We start from the raw sequence: 23,196 nt of genomic DNA on the forward strand, positions 1-23,196 counted from the left end.
GCTCTGCATTATGAGCTTTCGGTTGACCTACTTGTTCCATGAGATATCCTATCAAAAATCTTGAGGAAAATCTGAACTGTAGTTGATAGAGAGCATCCTGATATCTACATCTTTGCTGTCCAGATGTTCCAGGGCTTTGTGTAGAGTCAGTGAAATGCAGACTCAGTTGAAGAGGTTCTCTTTAATCACCGTAATTTACTCACAAATCATAATTAACAGGGTAAATTGGAATTCATGAAAAAAAAGCATTTCTGGAGTTCCTATGTCCAATAACAAGTATTACTACTAATGCAATTTCTTTGCCTTTTCCATTCTTTGCATCCACAACCCTGCCCTCCAGTATACCGGACTTGAAGCCTTGACTTTACAATTAAGTGGATGGTGTGCCTGCTGACCAAGGTTATTTAGATGTGTAAGTGTATGTGTATATATGTGCATATTACCTTGTGTGTTTGATCTTTTTCATATAAAGGTTATTTTAAAATTGTGCAATTCACCTAGTTCTTTGCCTTCTATTACTTTTCCCAGAGGCATAAAATTGTTATTGAGTCAAATGGGCTCCCAGATCTTACAATGGGTCTGACCTAACTTGTTCAGTGGGCATTCACTGGTAGATTTGTGCTGAAAGTCAACAGCCAGTAAATTTGTGACTTCCACATTTGTGCAGGAGTTCTTAATGTGTTTCCATGTAAGATGAATGCTGAGAATGATTTTGCCGAACACCCAACATTATCAGCAAATTCTGGCCTAATATTGAATCGTATCCTCCCCTTTGCACAAGTCGATCTATTTCTATTCCACAATCTCTGTTTACAGCCTCATCTTTGGTCCTTTTTTTTTTGGAACCTGCTTGTTCAGGTATCAGTCACTTAATACTTCTGGATAGCCAGGATGTGGACCCATTGTCACCGTTTGATCTCCAGGTCTTGAGACCAATGATTGACAAGGAGAGACGACTGTCTCCATTCCTTTAATTTTCTCCATCCCAGGTGGGAATTAGAGGATAAACTTCCTATTCCATTGCAAAATGAGTAGGATCAGTGAAGAAATTAAAGAAGTGTTTATCCAAGTGCAAAAATAACTTTTCATCCTATTTCAGCCCGAGAAAGAATGTTTCTTGGAGAAATTGACATGATGAATGAGATAAAACACAGGATTCTGTGGACATGGTGGCCAAGTGAAAAAACACACAAATGCTGGAGAAACTCAACAGGTCAAACAGGGCCTTTATGTAGCAAAGGTGAAGATATATCACCAATGTTTTGGGCCTGAGCCCGTCAAGGTTTGGGGTAACATGAGAAATGTCTGATGATATTTAAGATCCAAATATGTCTGAGGAATACTTTTTAAGATGCTAGAGCAAGGTTTAGGTATGTGATGGTGACTATTCATTTTTTTCTCTGCATTGAGCTTTCAGTTGACCTACTTGTCCTATCAAAAATCTTGAAGAAAATCTGAACTTTTATTTTGTGTTCTGAGGATTGCTTCAGATATTTAAATGGAGTTTAAATAAAAGTAATCCATGGCTTTAGGACAATAATCCAATCTAAATTATTGTCTCTATTCTGATAAATCTTAAAATGATGGAAACTTGTTGATAATGTCCAAACACCAATGATGTTTACACTTTTGCTCAATTTGTGTTTTGATTGGGCCATCAAACTCTTGGGTTCATTTTAGTCTAGGTGCAAACATAGGGCATGAGAAAAACTTGCAGAGATGGGCGATCCTTTGAAATTGAAGATGACAAACTTTAACTTTGTAGCTTCTTAAGTGGCTGATGGGGCCAGTGTGGGAGCAGAGGATTGTGCCGCAGATGATGGCTGACTGTGTGTGTGTGTGTGTGTGTGTGTGTGTGTGTGTGTGGTGGATCGTGTGGTTAGTTTGTGAGGTGACTCCCTCCTTGGCACGAGTGTGCGCTTGATTCAGTTACATCCGAATGCTCTTTCTCCACTTTGAACATGGGCCACAAATTCCGAGGACTCTGCGAGCATGTTGTATTTCTTTGGGGATGATTTGAACACGCCCTTGAATCTTTTTGTTTATCCACCTGGTGATCTCTTCCTCTGACAAAGCTCAGACATGTTGGAATCCAAATGATATGGCCACTATGCAATTTAGTCAACTAATTTTAACTAGACCTTAAAAATTGGTGGGGGGTGGAGGGGATGTTTTGTCCTGTGAGAGGACACTGACATTCCTTCATTTATCCTTTGGAGTGTTTTGCGCAGACAGCATTATTTTTTTTTCCAATGCCTTAAGATATCCTGTATAGGAGATGTAAATGGATTACATAGACCAGCTGAGTTTCTCCAACATTTTGATGTTTTAATTACTTTAGTCAAGAGCTACCTAAAAATGGCAGCTGCTGCCAACGAGAATTAAATTTCATGGAAATGAAGGAGAAAGCAGGTTGGATTTGTATGTTGTGGAAAGGACAACTGTGGAGATCAATCAATTATGCCTTGGGCTATCATGTCAAGAATTTTTCAGAGCAGGGTTAGATGTGTGACATTTCATTCTTCTGTTTAATTTAACTTGAATTCCTACATTTTAAAAAATAATCCACAATTGTACTGTTTAAAGTTATCCATAATTTTATTTTAACTTTTATAATTTCAATGGTCTAATCAGTCAGTTGATTAGTTCAAATGAATTAATGAAAACTTATTGTCTGGTGGTTGTGAATTTTGTCAGGGCTGTAAAATTAATTTTGTACTCTAAAGTTCCTGTTTTTTTTAAACTTTGTGCTAAGTTTGCATTTATATTTTCCAAGTACGTTGAATTCATTCATTCATATTCATTCATTCATATTTCACATATGTGAAATAATACATTGTAACTCTTCAAAATGCTTTTAGGGTTTTGTGGCTATGTGACCAAAATCTATTAATATGAAACGAACTATCAAATACTGATGATTTCAAACAAGTGAGAATCTATCCATTTGCCCCAAATTTTTCACTGGCATTTCCAGGCGTGCTTAACGAAGTGGCAACACTCTCTCCCTTCCTTATGGTAGACAAAGAATTTCATCTGTTACATTCTAAATGTAGTATTGCGTGACAGTAATGGAACCTTTTACCTTTACACGGCTAACTAAGCTGACCATAAATTCTATAACCACTAGAGTTGATCAGAAGGTGAATATGCTGCAGTATACAATGCATTTCCTCATTATCTGAAACCTTTCCAATATGTATGGCAGGAGAGTGATGGAAAGGTTGACAGCATGAGTGCAGTTACAACAATGCTCAAATGATCACCTGTGACAAAACATCCCTGTGGAATTTTTTTTTTTATCCAGACCTGTGGCTGCAATCTGTACCTTCTAATCAACAAGCATTGGAGGAATTAGCCAAAATTTTATTGTAAATGTACTCAAACCTCATAATGCCTGGAAACCATGTAGAAGTGGTACCATATACAAGTTATTTGCCCCACTCCCGCCTTAAGTTACACACCACCATGATGTGTAAATGCATTAGTGTTTTTTCACCAATGCTGGGAATGATCGCACAGGGCTAGTAAACAAAAAAACATAGAAGATAGGAGCAGAAGTAGGTCATTCGACCCTTCGAGCCTGCTCTGCCATTCAACGAGATCATGGCTGATCTTAAAGTTCAGTACCCCGTCCCCGCCTTCTCTCCGTAACCTTTAATACCCTTATACTGAAGAAATAGATCTAATTCCCTCTTAAATATATTTAATGAACCTGCCTTTACTGCCCTCTGTGGCAATGAATTCCACAGATTCACCACCCTCTGGGTAAAGAAATTCCTCCTCATCTCGGTCCTAAATGGTTTGCCTATTATCCTCAAACCATGGCCCCGGGTTCTGGATTTTCCCATCATTGGAAACATCCCATCTGCATCCATTCTGTCTAGTCCTGCCAGAATGTGTTCACCTGAAGGATGGCTGTAGTTCAAGAATTAGCTTGCTAGAACCACCTCAAAGATAGGTTGACTGCAAACTTTGACCATGCCAGAGATGCCACGTTAAACACATTAAGTTATGTTGAGAGCTCTTGCCATTGTGAATAAAAAGCATTCTTTCACAATCATTCTTGGACTCCTTAAAACTACTGGAAACTATTTTGTGAATTTATATGGAGCAAATAAAAGCTTAGAAATACATTAACAATTTAGTTGGTGCTCAGTTTTGAGTACACATAAAATAAACTTGTGTATTTTTGAGCTGTATGGAAAAAAATGTTCTGAAATGGTGGTAAAAGAGAGATGGAAACTTTCAAAAACATAAATGTTACAAAGGATTTTAATAAAGTAAGAGTTTATTACTTGACACAAATGTCCACAAGTGTATTTAAAAAGAGCCAAGGCTCTGAAAGATTTTAACAGCAGTCACTCAGTTCTTTTCAATTAACATTTTTTTGTGCAGGGAAAAGATTATTTGATATGGAAAAACATTATTACAGATGTACTTTTATGTTCATATGGCAATAATAAAATTTAAAAGCTTTTCTCTTCTGGTACACTCAAACTTTCTGAATGGAAACCATTTTCAGTGTTTGTTAACCAAATATTGACTAGGTAATCTGCAAATGGCTAAACACATTTTCACTAAATGACTCCATTAAGTGAAGTATGCTCTCTCAATGATGCTTCTATTTAAATAACTAAAAATCTATTGCATAATCCCCCCTCCCCCACCCACCTCCCTCCATTGATATGGTGTCTGAAAGAAATTGAATCACTAACTAATATACCTGGAATGATTCCTCATTGTCCAGTTTGGCTTCACTTTTAAATTAAAAGTATTTGTATGCATTCAGTTCAAATGGAATCTCTCCCAGTTGAATAAGTAAGTGATCCAACTTAATGTTATAGTTAACAATCTGCTTGGTCGTGGAGCCTTCACAAGTGGTTGCACAAATAGTTGAATGTACATCTTTCTGGTCTTCTACTCCCAGATGTTGCCATCAGTGGTCATTAGGATTGGGGGAACATATTGGGGGAACTCCATCACAAACTTCCCAAGTTGGCAACCATCTGGAAAGTGCATGATTGAAAGCCTTCAAAGTACCATCCAAGGCATTTTGCTTATACAGTATATTTATATTCACTAGTCAAGCCCAGACCAGCAAACACATAGGCTTCATCTGATGGTCTGAACTAAAATAGAAATGACATGGTGTGACAGAGGTAGAAACAACTGATAATGCTATTGTGTGGTAGATGTATTCTGAAACTCATTGGTGGAATTCCAAAGTTTGTTCAGTCAATTCGCAAATGCACACTTCATGCAACAGAAGAATTATTGTTCTTTTCAAGTTTTGCCATTCACTGTTGATATTTGACAAGCTATCAACTGGTTTAATTGATAAACAAGTGTGATGGTCCATTCAGAGTAACTATTGGACTGGTCCCTGTCTAAACTCCAGAAATGTAAACCCAGAGACTTGTCTTTTTGTGGCCAAAATGTTATTCTATTAATATTCTGATATACTATTGTGGTGAATGGCTGCTGCTTGGCAGACATTGTAAGTTCACTACTTGCAATGATGCCCGTCTCCCCTCTGGTGAGCCTTGCTGTACTAATATTGGCTGTGCATTATCTCTACTGTTAAGGACAGTCCCATTGGGTATAACAGTGTATGCACCTACTTTCTTTCATTATTGTACCATGAGTTTCTGCTAATAAAAGCCATGATTATTGTTTGACCACATCGTCTTTGTCTACTTCATCAACTGGCACTTCGGTTTTATTAGCAGAAATGGATGCAACACTCAAGCCAGAGCGGCTGATAATCGACCAGTCTGCCCCGAGGGCCAGAGAAATTTTCAACCTCTGGATTGCTTGTTTCGATTACTACATGGCTCGAAACAACGTGGTCGATGAGGCGATAGAGTGGGGCCACCTGAACTCTCTGCTGGGTGAGGTCCCTTTCGCCGTAACACAAGGAGCTACCACTCTGGCTATAGCCCGGGAATGTCTGATTGCTTACTATGCGGCGCCACGGAATGTGGTGCTTGTTCGACACCAGTTGCTGACTAGACGCCAGAAACCCGGGAAAAGTGATGCTGCCTACGCACTGACCCTTGACTCACTGGCAAATGAATATGATGTCAAGGCAGTCAATGTGCAACAACACCACAATGCCTTGAAGCTCGATGCTTTTGTCAACGGGATTGACTCCAGTTACATCCGACAGGGGCTGCTGGAGACGGAGCCCTTAACCTAAGACCAAGCAGTCACTCTAGCCAAAACACTGAGAAGTGCCATGCGGTCCAGTGAAATGCTAGAAACCAAAAAGGAAACATCCAGGAGTGCTGGAACCCTGAAGGAAAGATAAGGGTGAACACCTGTAAAAAGCTACTTCTGTGATAAGAGCTGGCATCTCAGACAAAAGTGCCCGGCTTGATTTGCTACCTGCAGCTGAAACTTGGCCACTTCACTAAAGCATGTAAGGTGAAAAGTACTCCCAATGATGAGAAGAAGAAGTGAAGCACCAAGAAAATGCATCCTGCAGCTGCAGAAATGGAAGACAACTGTGAAAAGGGGGAGTATTCAGACGAGCAGGCTGAATCGACTTCAAATGACGGCGAGGTGAGATCCCCTGTGATAGCTCAATTGACTGTAAAGCTTGGGGGATATTATGGACTGGAACGGTCGACTATGAAGGGGGAGGGTGAATGGTGAGACTCTTGATTGTCTAATAGACTGGGGAGTACTGACAGCTACATCCACGAGAAAGTTGCCAGAGCCTTAAATTTGCGGAGATATCCAGCAAACCGAAAGATATCGATGGCTTGTAGTGAACTTACAAAAACTGTACGGGCAAGTGTAAAGTTACTTTAAATTTGCAGGGACATTGCCTTGTTGATGTGTGGCTCTTTATTATGCCAGAGCTCTGCACCCCTGTGTTACTGGGGTTAGATATTCAATCTCAGATGAACAGTGCAGTGTTAAATTTCAGTGGGCCACTACCCACACATAACATCCCCCACGCTAGTTACTGCGGTCTGTCCGCATTAAAGATCAAAGCTCTTTCCCTTTTCAGTGATTTATCCCGAGTGTCAGCCAATTGCCACTAAGAGCTGTTCTTACAGCAAAGAGGATCGTGAGTTTATCAAGGCAGAGACCCAGAGACTGCTTAAAGAGGGAGTAATTGAACCTAGTAAGAGTCCATGGCGGGCCCAAGTGGTAGTCGTGAAAAATCACACTAAGAGACGACTGGCTATTGACTACAGCCAGACAATCAACCATTACACTAACCTGGATGCCTACCCCCTGCCACACATCAATGAAATGATTAATCAGATAGTCTAATACAAAGTGTACTCCACTATCAACCTCAAAGTATCTTTTCATCAAATCCCCATTAAGAAAAGGGAACGGCCCTATATGGCTTTTGAGGCTGATGGGGGGGGGGGGCTATACCAGTTTAAAAGGGTACCTTTTGGGGTCACTCATGGTGTGTCGATGTTTCAGAGGGAAATGGATAAGATTGTTAGGACGTATGACTTACAGGGTATGTTTCCCTGTCTGGATAATGTCACTATCTGTGGGAAAACACAGGCTGAGCACGACAACAACTTAAAGAAATTTTTAGCAACAGCTAAAGAACTCAACCTTACATTTAATGAGGGCAAATGTGTGTTCAACGCGACAGAGCTACCCATTCTTGGCTACATTGTCTGCAAGAGCGAAATCTGCCCCGACCCAGAAAGAATGGCCCCCCCTTAAGAAGTTACCACCCCCAGACTCAGCAAAAGCCCTTAAAAGCTGTATGGGATTCTTTTCCTACTACTGCAAATGGATTCGGGACTATGCCACGAAGGCACGCCCTCTGTTTGACACTAAATCTTTTCCTCTGTGATAAGAGCTGGCACCTCAGACAAAAGTGCCCGGCTCGATTTGCTACCTGCAGCTGAAACTTGGCCACTTCACTAAAGCATGTAAGGCGAAAAGTACTCCCAATGATGAGAAGAAGAAGAGAAGCACCAAGAAAATGCATTCTGCAGCTGCAGAAATGGAAGACAACTGTGAAAAGGGGAATAAGGCTTTCGAGAGAATTAAAGCTAATATTGCCAGAGCTGAACTCTCGTCCATTGACGAGGATGTCCCATTCCAAGTGGAAACCCTTAATCAAAAGGGCGGACCTGTGTATTCTTCTCCCGCACGATACGCGGACCTGAACTTAAACATCCTGCCATTGAAAAAGAAGCCCAAGCTATTATTGAAGCTGTTCACTACTGGAGACACTTTCTAGCCAGCAGAAAATTTACTCTTGCCACTGTTCAGAAATCTCTAGCCTACATGTTAAGTACTAAACACAAAAGTAAAATCAAGAACGATAAGATGGCACACTGGCGAATAGAACTCTCAACTTATAATTATGAGATCCAGTACAGGTTAAATGATCCCTCTGATGCATTGTCACGATGGTGCTCAGCCAGAGGGGCTAAAAAGATCCATAGCAGATTGTGCCACCCAGGAGGCATGAGGTTCTTCCACTACATAAGGGCTAACAACCTTCCTTACTCTCTGGAAGAAGTCAGGAAACTGACTAAAGGCTGTCCTGTCTGCGCAGAATGCAAACCACAATACTTCAAAGCTCCGGAGGCCACTCTCATCAAGGCAACCCAACCTTTTGAGAGGATTCACTTAGATTTTAAAGGACTGTTACCTTCCAACAACAAAAAATGTATATTGTAATTGACGAATATTCCAGGTTTCCCTTTGTGATACCCTGCTCTGACATCTCGTCAGCATTTGTCATTTAGTCACTTGACAGAATTTTCAGCATTTTTGGTTTTCCCAATTACATTCATACCGATAGGGGCTCAGCATTCATGAGCACTGAACTGCGGTGAGCCCTGCTACGGAAGGGGATTGCCACCAGCTGTACCACGACCTACAACCTGCAGAGCAATGGGCAGGTCGAAAGGTCTAATGCTACAGTCTGGAAGACTGGTAATTTTGCTTTAAAAACACATGGTTACCCTGTTACTCGGTGGCAGGAGGTGCTGCTTGAGGCACTACATTCTATTCGGTCATAATTGTGTACTGCAACAAATCAAACACCCCATGAACGTTTGTTTGCCTTTCCTAGGAAATCAGGAACTGTGATGGACTGGCCAGCCTGTTTATCTAATCCTGGAACCATGCTGTTGAAGAGCCATGCTCGGGAACGTAAAACAGACCCCCTACTCCAACCAGTTCAGTTACTGCATACCAACCCCAGCTACGCTCATGTTAAATTCCCAGACGGGAGTACTGACACTGTACCCCTAAGAGATCTGGCCTCGCCTGGTTTGCTCCTTCCTCACACCCCTACTCAGAGTGAGCCTGAGAGATTGGGCTCACCCCCCCAGCCTGTGATCCCTAGTAAGCTTTCAGATGGCATGCTGAGGCTCCACTGCCTCACGCTGGTGATTCTGGAGCAGGTCCAGAAGTCACTCCTTCCCACACTACAGATCCAGGAAATGTACCAGTTCCCAAGGTTGCAAAGGAGCCACCTGTTTTGAGAAGAAGCTCCAGAATTCGTAAACAACCTGATAGGCTGACATATTCATAAAGCATCTCATTATATTTCGATTGCTGGCTAGATACTGGCGTATTTTGGCTGTTAGAGTATTCTCAATGCCAAACAAGGTATCCATGTATCGCTTGCTTCAGTCTTTCCTAGCAGCTGTCCTTTTGATTTTAACCCTTCTTCTGCCAGGGGGAGTCTGTGGTGAATGTCTGCCAAGCTGCCTGTCTCCCCTCTGGCGAACCTTGCTGTACTAACATTGGTTGAGCATTATTTCTACTGTTAAGGACACTCCCCTTGGGTATAACTGTATATGCATCTATTGTCTTTCATTATGAGTTTCTGCTAATAAAAGCCATGATTATTGTTTGACAACATCATCTTTGTCTACTTCATCAACTGGCACTTCAACTATTAGTTTGCTTTTTAGCTGATCCATAGGAGACCGTGCCAGCTGAGTTTAAAAGGAATATGGGAGCAAAGATCCAGGAAATGAAGGGAGTACAGGAACGGTCCCAGTGAAGGGAGGTGACCAGAAGGATCAGCATCTGATAAAGCAGATGCCCAAATGTTGGGATTTCCAAATTGTCAGGACTACTCTAATTTGGATTAAATGACAAATTCCCCAAAGATCCGTCACCAAGTGAATATTTAATTTTAGGGATATTTACAACTTGAAAATTCTATATTTATATTCAGAAACTGTAAACATTGTATAATTTTCATCATTTTTTTCAAAAATATGAAATTGACTAATAGATGATTACAATGGATTTTAAATTAAGAAAACCTGAAAATACAGTACATACTTCTCCCTCTGTTACAAATCAAAATAAAGTCAGTTTAAGTCCATGTGTTGTGTTGTCAGGTGGGGAAAAGCTGTGGAAGAATCAAATGTAAAGTTTAACACTGGAACGTTGACAAATTAACTCGTATATTTACTCTGTAGCAGAGCCAGATGTTTCTCTGATTGACCATAGAAGCTAACTTTGCATTAACTGTGTGCTCACCATAGTCACAGTGTAGGAAGAGGCATTCATCCCAAGAACAACTCTGTAAGAGCCATTTCCCTGTGAAACATGAACATCTGCAGACACTGTGAATGTAATAAAAACACAGAAATGCTGGAGGAACTTGGCAGGACTCACAGCGTCCATAGGAGATGAAGATATATTACTGAAATTTCAGTCCTGAGCCCTTTCATGAGATGTGGAAAAAGCAGGCAGCATTTGAATGAAAAATGGTCTGTTCTCCTCCCCCTGCCAAGGGACAAGAGGTGATCGTTGGATATAGAAAAGGGGCCATGAGAAAAGGAAAGGTAAGAATTGATTTCAGGGTGGGGGGGGTGGTGGTCATTGACTCTGTGAATGCAGTGCTGAGGGAAAGGAGACCAAAGGAAAAGGGAAGAGAAGGGGACAGTTACATGGGGGTGGGGGGTGGTGGTGGTGGCAAATGGAAACCAGAGAAGTGAATGTTAATGCCATCCAGTTGGAGGGTGCCCCGATGAGGTGGTGTTCCTCCAATTTATGGGTGGTCTCAATCTAGCAGTTCATGAGACCATGGACAGACATGTCAGCAAGGGTTTGGGGCGGGGAATTGAAATGGGTACCCACTGGTAAATCCCTGCTATTGCAGCAGACAGCGAAGGTGCTGAATGAGCGATCTCCCAGTCTGTGTCCGGTCTCTCTGATATGGAGGAAAACACAATGGGAGCACTGGATGCAGTAGATGACCCCTGCAGATTCTTTACTTGGACCCACGGTTTGGGGCCCCAAATGGTGAAAAGGGAGGAGGTGCGCGCAAGCAGAACATCTCCTGCGATTGCAGGGATATGTGCCAAGAGGAGGTGGATGGGAAGGGAGGAGTGGGCAAGAGAGTCACGGTGCCAGAGGTCCCTGCAGAAGGCAGAGAGGGGAGGTGCAGGGAATATGTGCCTGGTGTTAGGATCATGTAGTAGGTGGCGGAAATGGCAGAGGATGATGTGTTGAATACAAAGGCTGGTGGGGTGGTAGGTAAAGACGAGGAGAATCCTGTTCTTGTTGCTTGTTGGGGCAAAGGGGGCTAGGGCAGATGCGTAGGTAATGCAGGATATGTGGGTGATGGTGATAAAGGGGAAGTCATGTTGTTTGAAGAAGGAGGACATCTCTGATCATCTGGCATAGAAGACCTTGTCCTGAGAGCAGATGGAACAGCTGGAACAATCAGGAGAAAAGAATGGAATCCTTACAATGGACAAGATGTAAAGAGGTGTAGTGGACGTAGCTGTGGGAGTTGCTGGGTTTGTAGAAGATGTCTCACAAGATGGAGATGAGATATTGAGTAATGGGAGAATTTTTGGAGATGGACCAAATGAATTTGAGGTCAGGGTGAAAATTGGCAGCTAAGTGGATAAAGTTGACACCCATTTCAATTCCCCACCACATTCTTTTGCTGAAATGCTTATCCATGGTTTTGTGCACTGCCAGACAGAAACCACCTGCAAATTGGAAGAACAACACCTCATCATCCATCTGGACACCCTCCAACCAGATTGCATTAACATTGACTTCTCTGGTTTCCATTAGCCACCTCCAACATCTCCCCACCACACACCCCCCCTCCATGTCTCCTTTCCTGTAACTGACCCTCACTTTTCACTTTTCCCACTCTTCTTTACCTCAACTTCCCCCTATTAATTCCCACCTTTCCTTTCTCTTGGTCTCTTCTCTATATCCAATTATCACCTCTTACCTGTTGGTCTGTACTTGTGTCCCTGCCACTTCTTTCATTCAGATGCTGAAGCAGGGCTCAGGCCCGAAATGGCAGTAATGTATCTATCTCCAGTGGACACTGCTGGGCTGGCTGAGCTCCTCCAGCATTTTGTGTTTTTGTGAACTATATCAAGACTGTTTCCATTACTCTTGTCGGCAGTGAATTCCAGATCCAAAATGCCCGTGTACAGCAAAGAAGCAGGCCTTTCAGCTCATTAAATCCACGCAAACCTGCAAGTACCCATCGGTACTTCTACTGTTTACATATTTGGTCTGTAACCTCCTCTGCCTTGACAATTCAAGTGCTCATCCTGATATGTTTTAAATGTCTCTGATCATCTTCTCCTGCAGTACAATCCAGGTTGCAGCCACTCTGTGGGTGAAAAGAAATTCCTGATTTCCCCTCCACCCCTTATATTTTATGTCCTGGTTAATGGAAACCAGCATCCTGTTTCTATGCTGTTGAGCTTCACTGACTTCATGGCTCAGAGATTGGGGTTGGAGAGTGGTTGCAGAGGGTAGCTTTTTCACATTTGAGGATTGTGATTAATGAAGTGCATTAGGGTTCAGTACTAGGACTCTTGCTTTTTAGTAATAGACATAAATTATTTGGACTAAGGTATGTGGCAAGGAGGGTAAGTGTGCCAATCAGATGAAAATATGGTTTAACGTGAACAGTGAAGAAAGTTTACTAAAGATCACGATCAGATGGGTAAAAGGATGATGAAATGGCAGATGCAGTTCAACTCTGAGAAGTGCGAGGTGCTGCATTTGGGTAAATTGAACTGGGCAAGGTTTACTGTGTTATTGGCAGTACCCTGAACAGTACCCATGGAACAGAGACACCCGAGGGTGTAGGTCCATACCTGCTTAAAGATGGCAGCACAAGTAGAGTAGTGAAGAGAGCATTTGGGGCACTTGCCTTCATCAGTTGGGGCATTGAGTGCAAGTCCTGGGATGTCATATTGAAATTTTACAAGGCATTGGTCAACCAACCCAAACTTGGAATGCTGAGCGCGATTTTGGCTGCCTGACTATGGGAAGGATATTATAAAGTTGGAAAGTGTAGAGAAGAGGTTTATGAAACTACAAAATTTGGGGAATTTGAATTATTGCGATAGCCTGGAAAAACTAGGTCTGTTTTCTTAGAGCTTAGGAGGTTGAGAGGGGATCTTGCTGAGGTGTATAAAATAATGAGGGGCATAGAAAAGGTAAATAGTGACAGTTTGTTTCCTCGAGTGAGAAAATCTAAAATAACAGGGCATAACTCATAAGTGAGGGGTTGAGATTTGGAAAGGACATGAGGAGACAGTTCTTCACTCAGATGATTTCTCTACCAGAGAAAGTGTGGAGGCAGCTACGTTAGCGTCCTATTTACAAGGATAACTGCAAGGATGGGAGGAGATGGGGGGTGTGGGGGTGGGGGTTGGTGGTGGTATGGGCCTAATGCGAGCAAATGGGACTAAAGGAAAATGGCATGGACAATTTGGACACGTGGGCCTTGTTTCTGTGCTGCAAGACTCTGAATCCTTATTCTTCTAAACTCAAGACTGCAAGTCTGGTGTGCAACATCTTTCCTTGTGCAACAAATGTGCCATTTCAAGATTTTGTATGGTAAACCCTCACTATATTCCCTATGTTGCAGGCCTATCCTTCCTTGGGTAGGGAGATTAGATATGCACAATATTTCAGATGCACCCTCACCTGTATTCTATGTAATTGGAGCAAGACATCACTAGGCACACACAATGGACTCAGCTCCTGAGGCATGTTGCAGGAATTATCCCAAACAACTGAACAGAAAGATATATGTTTTAAATGTGATTTTTGATCATTATCCATGTCATAAGACTGCTGAAAAATTCACTGGTTTTGGATAAATAGTAAGTGATTAAATTTATTGGCTGGTATTATAAGGCACCCAGACTACTTTGGCCGGCCTCTGAAAGCACTTAAAGGGAGACCTGCTGTTTTGAAATCATATGCAAGTCAAAATTTATTCCTTTGGGTTGGTGTGGAGGATATCTGCCAGCCAAACCAGTTTGCTGTGGGCGTCTGGGATCCACATGTCCATCCTAATGATGTGTCGATAGAAAGGGATAATATCTCACAGAAAAATAGAAATATTTTATACTATAGAAATGTACTGTAACTTTATAGCTCTCGTGCTTCACCATGGAACCATCATTAATTGATTCATAAAATATCATTAGTTCCATCTGTTCTTCAGAGCACACTCTGAAGATCTTGAGAAGTGTTTGAGAAGTCTTTGGTAGGTTGTAAAGCTGCCCAGGTAGGACGTTTAATATTTTTATTAAATAGTGAGAAAAGTTTCTTTTAACAAGTAGCACGTTAAATATTCTATGCATATAACTTGAAAGCATTTTTGTTCGCCAACCGTTATTGTTCATAATTCATTCAAATGCCTGTGCTCCCAAAAATTGAAGTCTGTCTTTTAAGATTCAGGTTATCTGGTATCCAATCTGCACTGGATCTGTCGCGGTTCCATTGCACTTTGGAGCTCATTACCCAGATATTCTTTTGGATTAATTTTAAACTATGATTGATTACTGATAAATTTAGCATGGTACCAATTAAAAATGGATTAAAATGCTTCTAAAAATTAATCCAGTTCATCTTGTTTCTGTTTGCATTTTTTTAGTTATTTATCCTATTAAATGCTTCATTTTCAAACTAGGCTCATCCAGTTGGAGGATGAGGTATTGCTTGTTTCATGTATTTTGTATTCATATGAAACGATTGGCATCCCTGAGTTCCTTACTACAGGTACATGCAATTGATCTTTTTGTTTCATGGTTTGTTCATGTTCCAGGATGCAACCCTGACTTCACTTATCACCAGAAGAACTGAAACAATGTTGTTTGGTCACTTAACAACATGAAAGATATCAATAAAATTAAAAAGGTTAGACGATCTACTTTTTAAAAAAAATGTAACATACATGAAGTTCTTTAACTTTAGTCTGCTATAAGGCAGACAGAGAGTCATCACTTTGTCCAGAGGCCCTCACAGAAACTTACAGAGAAGAGTGCAGAGAAGATTTACTAGGATGTTGCTGGGACTTGATGAGCTGAGAGGCAGGGAAAAGTTTAACAGTTTAGGGCTTCATTCCCTGGAGCACTGAAGAATGAGGAGAGATTTGATAGAGACATACAAAATTATGACGAGCATATATAGAGTAAATGTAGCAGACATTTTCCACTGAGATTAGATGAGATACAAACCAGAGGACATCGTTAAGGGTGCAAGAGGAGAAATTTAGGGGGAATATTAGGGGCAATTTCTTCACATGGAAAGTGGTGGGAGTGTGGAGCGAGCTGAAGTGGTGAAGGCAGGCTGAATTATAACATGTAAGAAAAAATTGGGCAGATCCATGGATGGGAGGGGTATGGAGAAGTATGAAATGGGTGCAGGTCAGTGGGACCAGGCAGAATAATAGTTTGGCACAGACCAGAAGGGCTGAAGGGCCTGTTTTCTGTTCTGTAATGTTCCATGGTTCTAGCTGTTAAATTAATCACAGAAATTACATCTTTGGTCACAATGACAATACATCATGATTATCTTCTGGTGTCTCTCCAGTCACAGCATGAGATCCTTCATTAGGTGGTGAGATATCAATTATTAACAAAAGAGATTAATTAAAGAACTATGTGCAATGTCCCCGATTAATTATTTGGATAAAAGAGAGTGTTGGGCACAGTCGTGTATGTTGGCTGCTGTCGAGTTAAATTAAGCTGCAAGATGGGGAAATCTCTCAAGTCCAGTTTGAAAAACGAATGGGAACCTTGTACAGTATCTTGAACCCGAGACCAGCACAAGTCATCGTCCTTGTATCCTGAACCCAACAGCAATACAGGCCATCGTCCTTGTATCCTGAACCCAACAGCAGTACAGGCCATCGTCCTTGTATCCTGAACCCAACAGCAGTACAGGCCATCGTCCTTGTATCCTGAACCCGACAACAGTACAGGCCATCGTCCTTGTATCCTGAACCCGACAGCAGTACAGGCCATCGTCCTTGTATCCTGAACCCGACAGCAGTACAGGCCATCGTCCTTGTATCCTGAACCCGACAGCAGTACAGTCCGTCATCCAAGAATGAAATTGAAGCAAATAGAATGTGTCCCTGGATATCTTATTAACTTTCTCCAACCACAGACTAAAAGCATTTCTCAAAGCAGACTGAAATATTAAAAACACAAGAAAGCCACTGGAAAAAAACTAGCATTGGGCGTGTTTTTTATCCAAAACTGCCTTTCTACTGGTTACTAGTTATGTTCTTGGCTTGTCCTTGAGAAAAGCCTTTGGATTAAACAAGATGAAATACAGGAGCAAGAGAAGAGATCTTGTTTCACAAGAGGCTAATGGTTTGAGATGTCAAGAGGGAAGCCAGGAGAGTATATTTGTCCTGAACAGGAGTTTGGCACTGAATCTGTGGTTTTGAAACTAATAATCTCAAAAGAAAGTGGGAATTCGTTCTGATTTAACAGAGCTAAATGTATTGGGGAACATAACAAATCTGAACTCAAAAGACATGAATAAGACCATTAAGAGAATAAGAACACAAAACAAGCCTATCAGCTGGGGAATAACCTAGGGCAAGTGAACTGGGTCAGTATTTGTGAGAAAATCAAATGAGGCAGCAAATATAATCAGTGTTAAATGACACTGTCCATTCCTCTGTATTCACTCTGATTTAAACAGGTTATTTATAGCATCACTGTGTTTTCAGTAATTTGACAAGACATCATCACACATTCCCATTGAATTGGCTGATGATGGTATGACTGGAAGCCCCTAATATAGCTGACCCTGAATATACTGCCAGATATGTGGACAATAACTTCTCCAAAAAATTGAACAGGGGGAGGTTAAAAAGTCAGAGACCAAAAAATATCTAAAGGTGAATCGTTCGCAGTTGTCCAGTGGAAGTAAGCCTATTCCAGAATCTTTTGGGAGCCATTCGCTTCGTATAATTCCTGGGCTTAGAAAGGAGAGGACATGAGCTGAAGTAAAAGGCTCTGAAACATGAAACGATCAGCAGGAGATCAATGTCATTTAGGAGGCAAGCAAGCCAGAACAAGTGGGAACAAATCTGAGGGGGAAAAAAACTGAAACCGATAATGTGTGCAGGTTGAGCTCTGCTCAGTTATTTCACATTTTCATTTCTTTTAATTGTAAGAATGCAAATGAAAATGTATTATTGCAGATTGGGCTACATGCCAGAAAATAACTAAAGCAGGTGAATTAAAAAGTATATTTAACTTGGACTTTTTTTTATTAATGACAACTTGCTTGGAGAATAATTTGGCATTGAGCTGATAGTTGGGCAATAAGCTGGTGTGCTTCATACAGCGCGACTAATTTGTGGGATGACTGTAACAATGGTGGGTAGTTAGTCAGTGCATGATGTGAAAGGTCTATTTCTGTGCTGTTTCTCTCTATAATTTTTTTTTCTATGTCACTGTAATTTTTCTCCTTGGGCAATCTCTCTGGATTGAAGATGATTTGCTCTCATTCAGGTGGGCAATCAGGTAGCTTGTGAAGTGATGCACTCCTTCCACTGCTTACTCCTTCCTTTGTGAGCCACTGCTGCATGAACTCGAGGTTCCTCTCAAACAACCAACCTCTGCTTTCAGTCGATATGGGCCATAGGTTAAACCTCTATTGTTAAGGTAAATGTGCTGATGGCCACAGCATGTTGGTTCCATGTTAGATTGGTGCCTCAGGTTCGCACATTGTTTACTAATACTGCAGGAGTAGTCGTAAGAAGCTTGACTAGCACACCCTTGATGGCGAAACTAACTCCATGAAGATGGTATTCTTCTTCTGGTTTGCCCCTCCAGAAGACATATCCCCAACTTCATTCTTTAAACTGCTCATTTGTATCTGAACTGTCGGTCTCAAGGAATCTGATTTCCAGATCTGTGCTCATGTCTGTTGCTGCTGGGGTTGGCCATTAAGGTTCTAGGTCCTGAACTTACTGTAGTGCAGTGGAAGTTGCCTGTGTCATTTCATTTGGGGTAGGCTTTGCACAACAAAAACCACATCATAATGGGGACGATCGCATCTTGAGATGAGGCTCTGCTGATCGGATGTTTTTTAGGTTAGTGTGGGTCACTCAGAATTTTAAAACTATAAAATAAAATTAATGTTCAAAATAAAGTAAAAGAAGCAACTGCTGAAGATTCATTAAGCTACCAGGAAAAAAAATTGTATGCATTATGGAATCTGGAACTGGAGCCAACAATTTGCAGAGAGAGTCCAACAGAAAAACCTGTCCAACTTCTAGGGTAAATATATTTCAATCAACTAAATATTGTGCATAGTAATTACACAGAAAAACTGACAGATGTTACATCAAAGCTGGCAAGTTCATATTACCACCTTTTCCTGCTTGTGTTTGAACTGATCAGTGGTGATGTAATGTCATCCACATAATATTAACTCCACTTTTCTCTCTTTACAGATGGTGAGAATCTGATGAATATTTCCAGTTTTCTCCTTTGTTTCAGATTTCCAGCAACTGCTGTATTCTATCTCTCACAGTTCGCGTGCCTTGCTTCTTTAATGAATGCTCCCGTTTATCTTCCTCTATTTTCACTCCTCCAGACGGATCAGTTTTGATGGAAGAACATTTAATTCCCTCTATCAGATGGCTCTGAATGACAACTTTGTTCCGCAGACATTTCCCTTGTCATAAGAGCTTTTTACACAGTCGCTTTGTTCTGGGATATTTGGGGATTTTGCACACTACACCTGCTGTGTAAAAAGCACAAACACGGAATTGGGGGAGGGTGGGGGGTTCATTCCAGTCCTGGCTTTTTATTGGCACAGAGGCACACTTTGTGATTAACCCTCACCCCTCTCCATGAGCAACCCACAGCAACAGAGAGCAGGCAGAGGACCACTGGGAGAGAACGGGACAGCGGTATTATTAGTAAAAAGATTTTTCCTGTTGTTGTACTTGCATGTTTTGTCCAAGTTTTAAATGCTTACTGGTAAATACACTTTAAAAAAAACTGTACACAAACACATTCTTTCTCGTCACGGTGCCAGAATATCGCCTGTGTTAAAGGGATGATCCAGCATTCAGTGTAAATGACCGAATCCAGTTTAATGCCAGGACTTCTTTTTAGTAATATTGCGGGATTTCTGTTTTTTTTTAAAAAGCATCATGGAGTAATGTGGCGCTAATGTTGTGAAGGTACCTGACTTTAGATCCACTCACCATCTTGATTTCAAAGAAAACAAACCTAACCTATCCAGCCACCTCAGAGCTAAAACTGTCCATCCTGGACCACCACCTGGTAAACCTTGGCACCCTTTCCAGTGCAATCACATCCTCCCTGTAATGCTAAGGCCTCTCTTTATCTTTTACCCCTCTCTGCAACGAAATATCCTAATTTTCTTGTCTTTCCAGACTGATGAAAAATTATTAGCCAGAAATTTTAATGCTCTTTCCTTCTGCACAGCAAACAGAAACATCTACCCTTGTAAATTTATCAAACAGCTTGAGAATAAATTTGTATTGAATTAAATGGCAGGTTTTTACAGTGTCCAAAATCAGACAAGAGATAACTCTAAAATTAAACAACTATCATTTTATTGCTGTGAACAATGAAATGAACTCAAAAACATGCACAAAGCTGCCTAACCTTTTCTGTCTAGTTCAAATCTTCAGCACCAGCTGATTTTTTTTATGAAATATCATTAAAGCACCCTTGGCATTGCACAGCACTGCCCATTTTGGGAAGGAACTGAGTTATACTGCTGTTTGCTAAATGAAAAGAAACTGATCTGTTCATTTCTCTTGTTGCACTTTCCCATATCACTGACTAGATTTGTTTATGAATGAACAAAACATAAACTTGAGATTTGTGAATTATGTTTCCTCCTGCCCTTCAGAGACCATGATTCCTCTCTTACTTTCTCTATTTGAATAATTTTATGAGCATTTCATTAAGACCCATTCTGTTTGTGTTTTTGGATAATAGTGGGGAAAAAGAGGCAGGATTTTATATTTCATTTGCAGCTCTGATTATTTGTAAAACATAGAGGGCAAAATATAACAATGTAAAATTGTAATGAGCCAATTAATTCAAGCAATACATCGGGGGGAATGGGGTCTTGTTTGATATTTCATGGTGTTAGTGAAATTCTGTTATGACCTTGAAAGGGCTGTCTCTCCATGAATACAACAGATGGTATTTCTATTGAGATTGCTCCACAATTATTCAAAGTTATTGTGTTTGATTGTAATCCCAAAAATAAAACACTAACCTCTTTTCATTTTTGTAATACAATTCACAGGTGACATTTATTACAATTTGTTTGCTTTCATTAAGGGTCTAAACTTGTTATAAATTAATTAGCTGAAGGGAATATATCCCTAGTGTACATTTGTGCACTCCAGGCAGAATGCAAATTGTCATTTGTTGCAGTGAGATTGCATATTCACATGCTTTCTCATCACTGCAGGAAATGTTTTCTTCTTTCTTTGGCTTGGCTTCGCGGACGAAGATTTATGGAGGGGGTAAAAAGTCCACGTCAGCTGCAGGCTCGTTTGTGGCTGACAAGTCCGATGCGGGACAGGCAGACACGGTTGCAGCGGTTGCAAGGGAAAATTGGTTGGTTGGGGTTGGGTGTTGGGTTTTTCCTCCTTTGTCTTTTGTCAGTGAGGTGGGCTCTGCGGTCTTCTTCAAAGGAGGTTGCTGCCCGCCAAACTGTGAGGCGCCAAGATGCACGGTTTGAGGCATTATCAGCCCACTGGCGGTGGTCAATGTGGCAGGCACCAAGAGATTTCTTTAGGCAGTCCTTGTACCTCTTTGGTGCACCTCTGTCACGGTGGCCAGTGGAGAGCTCGCCATATAACACGATCTTGGGAAGGCGATGGTCCTCCATTCTGGAGACGTGACCCATCCAGCGCAGCTGGATCTTCAGCAGCGTGGACGCGATGTTTTAATGCCTAATGAAAAGCCCCGTTCATTTCAAGGTGCAGTCAATTGACTTAACTAAGTCTGCTACATTCTAATACTTCAGATCTCTAATCCATAACCACCATGAATCATGGTTTGGCCAAAAACTGCACAAATCTACCTACTAAAAGTGATGCATTCACTTTTCTTTAATATCCAACCTATTTCAGGTAAAAACAAATGTTTTTTGAATTCTTGTTGGCATTTGCTTCATCATTTGGCTACCCTGAAATATTTATCCTCACGGCAGAGATTCTGGATGTGCATCCACTCTAATGTACTTTACATTTAAATACTGTATAGCCACTTCCTCTGGAAAATAGTTTCTAATTTCCATTAGTAGAGCCATGATGCAGGATGCATCAATGTATTACCAACATCTGATCACAGTGGAATGAGATGATGTCTGGAAACTTTGCCTGTGTAAAGTTAAGTTTCTAAACTTTTCATTTGTTATTTCACAAAAGCGTTTAACCTTGGATTCGCCAACAAATCTTGGCGCTAATTTTTCACCAAAATTGAATTTGACATGATTACTGGCAAACAATTAACAAATGGGAGGAATATATTTTTCGGAGTTGAGTTTGGATGACTCAAATTAACCTTCGATTTGCATCATTGTGAGCTCGTCCAATAATGACTTCCCAGAGCTGCCAAAGTTTCTAACCAGATAAACCTAACCATTCGGATATTAAATGGAAACAATTCCCTTCAGGAGCAATGCAGAGTTTGTAGGCATTTTGTAGTTGCTGCTTTCTAAATAGAGGGAGAACTAACCAGAGAAATGCTCTGTTATGAAATTAGTAAACTGTCATCAAACAGCAAGAGCAGCTATGATAATGCATCAAAATTTATTCCACACGGTACACTCAGATTGTAAAATTCACCAATACAGACACCTGTGGCAGGTTATGTTATATTTTGTATTCTATAGAGATATGTTTTAAAGAAGAATCACAAACAGTAACACTTCACAACACAGATCTCATTTAAAATACCAGACCTCTGATCAAGCCAGACAGGCCAGACTCCCAGTGCTTTTGCAAAGAAAATGGAAACTGCTTTGCCGAAGGACTTCACAAGTAGCTGTTAATTGGACATGCTGTGGAGTAATGGATTATTGTTTCGGAAAGCAACAGGTAATGGACCCAGAAGAGCACGTAAATATGTCTGAATGCAGTTTGCTGTTCTAAGACGGTCATGTGGTTTTCTCTGTGTGTGAGAGAGAGAGTTCAGTTCTATAGTTCAGCAGCAAGCTTGTGGGAAAAAAAAAGCATTTTGCAGATGGGTTGTGAGTTCTTATTTCAGCCTGTTCAAAGCCCTTGTGGTCCATGCAAGAGGAGATGGCTGGCTATATAATGTTTTGCCTGAGATGAGGGAAACAGAAAAGGAACTCTGTGGTGACCTGAAAGAAAGAGGTTATCATTTGGAAAACCCTGATGGGGCAAGTTTCTTTGGCAAGACACTGAAGTGGCTGATCAGAAGGAATCAGTTTGTATCCAATGAGCATCAAATCTCTCTGAACCTTCCTGAGCCATTTACCTTTCAAGCACCAAAATCTGGTCAAGATTCATAAGTGTTTAAATTCTGTGCCCAGTATATGAATTGCTACAACCAGTGAACTTGGAGGAGTGCGAAGTGAGATTGGACTGTGAATCAAAGTACTTTTTTGAACTTACACACACATTACACACACTTAAACATACGTGTGCTTAGAATTAGAAGTGGGTTAAGTTAATAGTAATAAGTTAAAGTTTGATCCTGTTTTTAAGTTTAAAGAAAATTAAAGGTAACTTTTGTTTATGTAACCATTTGTCTTGGTGAATTTCTAAAACTGTTGGGTTTTGGGGACTTCTGGGCCCATAATACACCTCAGCAATGACTTCATTGTTGAAGTGTATAAATGTTGGTTTATCTTTGAGGTGAGTGTACCAAGTCGCATGAATTTTGA

This window comes from Narcine bancroftii, chromosome 9 (genome assembly GCF_036971445.1).
Source record: "Narcine bancroftii isolate sNarBan1 chromosome 9, sNarBan1.hap1, whole genome shotgun sequence".
Classification (NCBI taxonomy): domain Eukaryota; kingdom Metazoa; phylum Chordata; class Chondrichthyes; order Torpediniformes; family Narcinidae; genus Narcine; species Narcine bancroftii.